The 8,236-nt window shown below is 41.0% G+C and overlaps 1 long non-coding RNA gene across 1 annotated transcript in view; it reads right to left on the reverse strand.

Moving 5' to 3' along the window:
- The window catches only part of LOC309507683, a 203,015-nt gene extending 195,784 nt beyond the window's left edge, over positions 1–7,231 (reverse strand). Inside the window, exon 1 of the long non-coding RNA XR_014209207.1 lies at positions 6,421–7,231. This is a non-coding gene — a long non-coding RNA (uncharacterized lncRNA). The remainder of the gene's footprint in view (positions 1–6,420) is intronic.
- Positions 7,232–8,236: the final 1,005 nt, after the last annotated feature.

Raw genomic sequence — 8,236 nt, forward strand, 5'->3', positions numbered from 1 at the left:
CTAAGATTCCTGGTGATTGGTTGAATGATATAATTTAAACATAACTATTAGGTCTACTGTGTTAATCACATTGGCAAAGTCCGTGACCTTTGACCTGAGCATCCTAGTCTGCCTTCTTTGTACATTTAATATCAAATACCTACGTAAATATTTCTATGACACATATTGGTGGATTAACGTAGTCGCCGAGAACAGTTGCGTTACAGCGATTGTACAATATTTCTGTTACTGAAGAACTTAAATGCAAGTATTAAAAATCTTGATATGAAGAAATATATATCAGCACTGTAAATGTATAATTTATTTCCTTTGTATTATATACTCCTGCAACATAGGCCTACCCATAAGCCCAACATCCTTCATAACCATGATGCATAACGTCCAATGACAACTTGCTTTCTTTAGGTTCAGCTTCTTCTTTATAGTCATATATTTCCATGAATCATTTTCAAATGTATTTAAAAATAAAAGTAAAAAATATTTAACAGCATTAATTGCTGTTGCTTTAGGTTGAAAACGAGCTGAGATATACATAAAAATATATGTATATATTCCCCCTATTGATTGGTTTAAGTCTGCAATCATCCAGGTATAAGTCGAGATCTTCCCGGCGGTGGGGAAGTGGTTGACAAAAACATCTCCAGTCCATAAATGCCGAAGCAATACCGAATTCAGAAAAGGCGTAAAACAAGTTGGATAGGTAGGCTATGCTACTGCTCCTTTAAGACGGAGTCCACTCACGATGGTGAGTGAGCGGGTGAGGAGCGCGAGCTGTAAGCATAATTATGCATATAAATCCGATTAATATCTTAGTTGCTCTAAAGCTCGTTTTAAATGTTATTCAGCAACCCAGTTGTTAGTATTTTGCAACTGCCCATGAGTGCGTGGGATCAACGATGCTGAAAATTACCAGAGCTGTGGGATATCAGTTACGCAAGTCTTTGCATACACTTGCTACAACCAGCGAGCTATCCGGCCCTAGTAAGTAGTGTAGTGTAGTAAGTAGACTGTAGTGTAGTGAGTAGACTTTTTTTTTTTTTAACTACCACGTCGCCAGTCGCCATTTAAACTTGACCGCTGATGAAGGGAACAGTAGAGTAGCAAGTTATACTTACCTGAATGAAGTTTAATCATAGTAAATAATGGGGACATGTAAACAGTGGCCGCTGAAGCTCAACGTAAAACTTTGAAAGTGGAACTTGAACTTGAAAAAACCCTGTGTGGAAATCGTTTCTCATGGGATTTCAAGCTGCCACGCGCTTGTTTCCTACACGAGTGTGTCGCACTCGCACACCGCGAAAGTTGCTTAGATCTAATCAACGATATGACTTGTGTTGTTAGGGTTGGAATCAAAAACGCGAGAGCGCGAACTCCGGTGTCGGTTTCTGCGAACCGAATGGGGCGCGTAATTGGCGCCGTCAGTATCTGCGAACTCAGACGGATGTAAGTACCATTCTTTTATACTGAGAGTGTTAACACATGATTGGTTAGAAGTGAGTTAATTCATGACGCGCTGATTGAGTCTTCCTGGCAGAACTTAACGCTAAGCTTACATTTTCAGTGAGCTGAAACAGTGAAGCCCTCACTTTTTCGCCCTTAACCAACCGACAACACACAAAAAAACAATAACTTTGTTGCTGTTAGAACAGCAGTTGAGAGCTCAAAGCTCGCGACAACCGCTGCACCGCGCTGTAGAAACCACCAGCACTGGGAGAGTCTTTTCCAGAAGAACACCGACACACTCGCTCGTTGAAACACTCAACACACTCTTCAGACACCATTGAACGGCTCCAAAGCAAAAAGCAACTAGTGCGTGCATCCCCTTCAGTATTTATACCCGCTCCGCGGGGCGGAGTGTGTGATGCAAATCACGCATACCAAATTTCATTTGCTCGTGCTCACATGCTCGAAGAAAATTGGCTCCCTAGCGTGATCCCATTCAGTCGACGTCAACTACGTCTGACGTTCTCGACTGAAAGGGAACCCAAAACTAAATGTGACAATATTATTACAAATTAAAATAACTTTTTTCTATTTTAATATATATTTATATAATGTAAAAATGTAATTTATTTCTGTGATGGAAAAGCGCACGCACACCGGCGCGGACACCGGCACGGACACACGGACACGGACACACCAGCACGGACACACGGACACGCTGACACGGACACACCGGCACTTACACAGACAAACGGACACAATAGCACAGACACAGACACGGACACATCAGCACGGACACAGACACATGGACACACCAGCACGGACACAAATAGGGACACACCGGCATGGACATGGACACAGACACAGACACAGACACGAACACACCAGCATGGACACAAACACACCGGCACGGACACACCGACACGGACACACCGACACGTACACCGGCACAGACACGAACACACCGACACGTACACCGACACGTACACCGGCACGGACACACCGGCACGGACATGGATACACCGTCACGGACACACCGGCATGGACACGGACACGCCGAAACGAACACGGACACACGGACACCAGCATGGACACACCAGCGCGGACACCGGGTGAACTGTACACAATACAGATTCACGAGTTCACACTTATATACAATTAGGGGGAGTGAAGTTTAATGCGTATTTGGCGTGCTGTCCGGGGGGAGGGCTCCGAGCTCGGAGTTCGGCCTGAACCCAGAGTACTCACCCCCGTATGTAAGTGGTTAAGACTAGAAGTGTGGAGAAGGGGTGGTGGAGGGATGCTGCTAAACTGTCAACGAATTGAGGTGAGACTGCTGAATATATATATACACCTCTTATCGTTGATTGCTGAGTGCTCTCCTCTCGTGTTAATTATCTGAACGTGCTCCTCCCGAACTTTGTTAATAAAAACATAATTTGTCACTATCCACGATACATATTGTTGCATTTTTGGATTGCAATATATTGTAAATATAATGTAAATCAAGTGTTTGGATCAAGATCAAGATTTTTTAAGCTTATTACACCTTGATTTCTACAAACAAAATGCAACAACCATTCTAGAGTATTGGACTAACTAACCAAAATGAAGAAACATCACTAAAAGGAACACAACTCACTCTAACACCATAACTTTTAAAACAAAATGGCATTAAAAACACTAAATAGAGCTAAAATTATTCTTATATTCTAGTATTGACCAAAACACATTATAACACTATTTAAGTGCAAAGGATTGTGGGTATTCCCTCAGCCACAATGCTCCTCCAATGGACTCGCAGTACCGGATGCAACAAAAGTTTTCACTTCATAGACGTTCACAAAGAAGTTTCCTCACAAAATAAAAAAAAAAGGACAGCCTAGGTCTTTGTACAAAAAAATACATTATAATAAATTAGGTCAATATAGCAACACCTCAAATTGCATCCACAGTTCTGAACATCATTGGTGAAACTGCTGAGCATGCGTGACAGTCATTAACCCCTAAACTTGACAACTTCTTCTACACTGTAGGCTACAGTTCAATCAACTTTCAAAACAGATATATATATGTTTTTTTTTGTTTTTTGTTTTTTTGGGGAATAAAGTTTCTCCTAACAAATCAAACAACAAAACCTTAATTTTGAAGTGTCCATATGCAATTTCAACTATCACATATCTTACCACTCTTTCTCATGTCAAATGGTCTCTCTCTGGCACCGGCAGGAGAAGGATCTATCAACTGCTGCAGAGTGATGGGCACCATCAGTTTCATAAAGCTGGTCCAATGAGGGAGAGTGTCATCAGACAGTAGTTAATACTTATGAAACTTTAATGGTTTACTGATGAAAGCTGCGTAGAGGAGCAGGCAGGAGCCCAGAGCAACACTCCGAGGGGAACAGCAGGATAAATGAGACTAATTATTGTATGAGGGTAGATCCGGTTCCAGCGCCCCTAGCATGATATGTGACAGCAGCTGAGAAAAGCCAGATGTGTGTCTCCACCTTGGTGCATTGCAGTGATGGGATATTAAACCACGATGGCCCAGGGGACAGTAAGCATAGCCAGAAATGGTCCATTCCAACACCTGTGGCATTGTGTCTCTGGGTCCACAGATAAACACCTGCTTATGTTCTTATCGGACAGGGACTACAGGTCTTATTTTATTCCAGGTTTGTCCTCCTCCCCTATGGATTCATCTAAACCACTTGCATCCATGCTGTAATTGACTCAGGACTGTCTTAGTAAAAAAAAATGGCACAGCTCTGTTGCAGTGCTTTGTCAGTGAAACATGAATATGTAATTCTGCAGGTACATTCTAAAGGGATAGTACACTAAAAAATGAACATCATGTCATCATTAACTCACCCTCATGTCGCTCCGAACTTTTTTGTGGAAGAATATCTATGTTTCTCAGTAGAAAATAAGTACAGGTTTATAATGACATTAAGGTGGGTAAAATATAGTGGTAGACCAATATATATTTAATTATTGGCATCGGCCTGATACATTATGGCCCGGATTCACAAACAGGGCTTACATTAAGCCAGGATTAGGCCTTAGTTCAATTAGGGCATTTACAGTAAGGAAGCTTTTATAAATGTGCCAGAAAAAAACATTACAGGTGTGCATCTTGAGACAAAACAATGACACTGACATATTTTAAGATATGTCAGTGCAAGTTGTTTTCTGTTAAAACAGCTCAAACGTGCATTTTAGCCTAGAAGGACTAGATTTTAAGGGTGTAATGAAGTTAGATGTTATGGGAAGAAGTAGGCGGGAACCGGCGAACATTCAACAACTTTAATCCATAAATAAATAAACAAACAAATACAAAATGAAAGTAAAGACATAATAAAACATAAACAAAACACAACATAAATCCAGGCCTGGCCTCCCTCGTCCTTTTCTGTCGTCGCTCCTCCTTTTATTGCTCCGCTCCTCAGTGAGAGAGATGTGAGACCAGTGCGTCGCGCAGGTGTCGCTCATCATTAATCACGCCACTGGCCTTGCGCCGTTCTCTCACGGGCCTCGGCCTCGTCCTGCTCGCCATAAAGGGTCAGTTTACCCAAAAATGAAAATTATCCCATGATTTAGTCACCCTCAAGACATCCTAGGTGTATATGACTGACACGATGTAGCCTACGACGTATGATAGGATGTAGGAGAAGCGTAAGCTTTGACATCGGTTCAAACAAATAGGGCTGGGCAACAAACTCAAGCTCCTCTTCTTTTATATAGAAATTATATGACATTTCTCTTTAAAAATGATCGTTTTGGACTTCAAATTTGTGACTGGTGTTTTGTTTTGCTCTATCCTCTGTGCTTCCGCGTTCGTCAATACGTCATTCATCAGGTAAGGAGTTAAGCCCAATTTATACTTCTGCGTCAAACTCACGCCGTAACTACGTTGTAGGGTAGCTGGCATACCCTGACTTGCACTTCTCAAAAAATTTAACAAAACGTCAATTCTATGCAAACTACAAGCGCTGTGATTAGTCTGCTAGAACCCCTCCCTCGGGTTTCACATGCTCCCTCTGCATGTGTAATTGCACGTCAACGTGGATAACGACGCAGAAGTATAAATGAAAACCGTAGCTTACAGCGGCGTAGGTCCAACGCAGAAGTATAAATCAGCCTTTAATCTTTCGCGTAAATCAATGCGTAAGGCCGCCTGTTGCAAGCTAGTTATTTTAGTTTATAAAGTTAAATATGGATATTTTCTTACAAAAACCCATCGCTTTGCTTCAGAAGACCTTTATTAACCCCCTGGAGTTGAATGTTTTTTTATATAGCACATTTCATACACAATGGCAATTCAAAGTGCTTTACATAGAAGAAATTAAAATAATAAAAAGAAATAAGAATAATTAAAACAGTTTAGAAAAATAAAATGAAATACAGTACAGTACAGTACAGTCGGACGAACAGTGGCACAGTGCTAATTCAGTAAATGCACAGCTAAACAGAAGTGTTTTGAGTCTGGATTTGAATGTGACCACTGTAGGAGCACATCTGATCTCTTCTGGAAGCTGGTTCCAGCTGCGGCTGGCATAATAGCTAAAAGCGGACTCGCCATGTTTAGAGTGAACCCTTAGTATTTCTAGCTGATATGATCCTAATGATCTGAGTGATCTGTTGGGTTTATATTCAGTGAGCATATCTGCAATGTATTGAGGTCCTAGGCCATTGAATGATTTATATACCAGTAATAATACTTTAAAATCAATCCTAAATCTAACTGGGAGCCAGTGTAAAGACCTGAGGACTGGTGTGATATGTTCATATTTTCTGGTTCTGCTCAGAATCCTGGCGGCAGCGTTCTGTATGAGCTGCAACTGTCTTATGGTCTTTTTGGGAAGGCCAGTGAGGAGTCTAAGTTTCTCTAAGTCTTGTCTGGAAACAAAGCATCTAATTCTTGCAATATTTTTTAGATGATAGTATGCTGATTTAGTTATTGCTTTGACATGGCTACTGAAACTGAGGTCTGATTCTAGTGTCACACCAAGATTCCTGACTTGATTTTTAGTTGTTTGACCCCTGGAGTGAAGGTATGCGTTCACCTTGAGAACTTCATCTTTGTTTCCAAACGCAATGACTTCAGTTTTATCTTTGTTTAACTGAAGAAAGTTTTGGCACATCCAACTGTTGACTTCATCAATGCATCGGCACAGGGAGTCAATGGGGCTGTAATCGTTAGGTGATAGGGCTAAGTACAGCTGTGTGTCGTCTGCATAGCTGTGATAAGCAATTTGGTTCTTTCTCATTATTTGGCTCATTGGGAGCATATACAGGTTGAACAGGAGTGGCGCAAGAATTGAGCCTTGAGGGACTCCGCATGTCATGGATGTCCACTCAGACTTATGGTCTCCTATACTCGCATAATAACCTCTCCCATCTAAGTATGACCTGAACCATTTTAGGACTATCCCAGAAAGCCCCACCCAGTTTTCCAGCCTGTCAAGAAGTATGTTGTGGTCGACAGTGTCAAATGCAGCACTGAGGTCGAGTAGTACCAGCACTGATAATTTTCCTGAATCAGTATTTAAGCGAATATCGTTTATTATCTTTATGAGCGCTGTCTCTGTGCTGTGATGCGGTCGGAAACCAGATTGAAAATTGTCAAAGTATCCATTCGAGCTTAAGAATTTGTTCAGCTGATTGAAGATAACTTTTTCAATGATCTTGCCTATGAAAGGAAGGTTTGAGATCGGTCTATAGTTGCTTAATATGGTCTTATCCAGATTGCTCTTTTTCAGGAGGGGCTTGACAACTGCAGTTTTCAGGGAGTTTGGAAACTTCATTTACCACTTCTAGAAGATCTGCTTCTAAACTGTTTAACACACTTTTGAAAAAAGATGTGGGAAGTGTGTCAAGAGCGCATGTTGATGTTTTAAGGTGCTGTACGGTTTCTACCAAAATTTTTCCATACATTTTTTTGAAATCAGACAAAGTTACTACTTTCTCAGGTGGTCTGATCTGTCTGACCCCAGCGCAACTCAAGGATGTGCTGATCACCTTTCTGATATTATTGATTTTGTCAGAGAAGAAAGAAGCAAACTCACTGCACTTGCTGTTTGAGAGCATTTCACTGGGAATCTGGCTTGGGGGGGGGTGTTTGTCAGTCTCTCTACAGTCGCAAAAAGAGTGCGTGTGTTGTTTAAATTGCAGTTTATAATATTTGAGAAGAAAGTCTGTCTAGCTTTGCCTAGTTCCATATTGAAAGCATGAAGGCTGTCTTTGTAGATGTTATAATGGACTACAAGTTTTGTCTTCCACCACATGCGCTCTGCTTTTCTGCATTGTCTTTTCATATTTTGCACTGCTGTTGAGTTTCTCCAAGGTGCTTTTTGTCTGCCACTCTTCTTCCTGACTTTCACAGGAGCAATATCATCAATTGCACTTTTAACTTTTGAGTTAGAAGAATCAAGGAGAAAATCAACAGAGTCAGCAGATATGCTTGGTGTTAAGGATATAGCCTTCATAAATAGTACACTAGTGTTCTCATTTAAGCATCTCTTCTTGACAGACACAGATCTAGCTTCAATGGCAGGAGAGATCAATATATCAAAGAAAATACAGAAATGATCAGACAGTGCTACATCCTTAATAACAATCGATGAGATGTTTAGACCCTTACTAATAAGTAAATCTAGAGTGTGTCCGCGATTGTGTGTGGGTCCATGTACATGCTGAGTCAGATCAAAAGTTTTTAAAACAGTTTTGATTTCTTTTGCCATATTGGTTTCTGCATTATCTATGTGAATGTTAAAATCTCCAGCAATGGCAAA

This window comes from Leuciscus leuciscus (genome assembly GCF_965113295.1).
Source record: "Leuciscus leuciscus genome assembly, chromosome: 10".
In the NCBI taxonomy this organism is placed as follows: domain Eukaryota; kingdom Metazoa; phylum Chordata; class Actinopteri; order Cypriniformes; family Leuciscidae; genus Leuciscus; species Leuciscus leuciscus.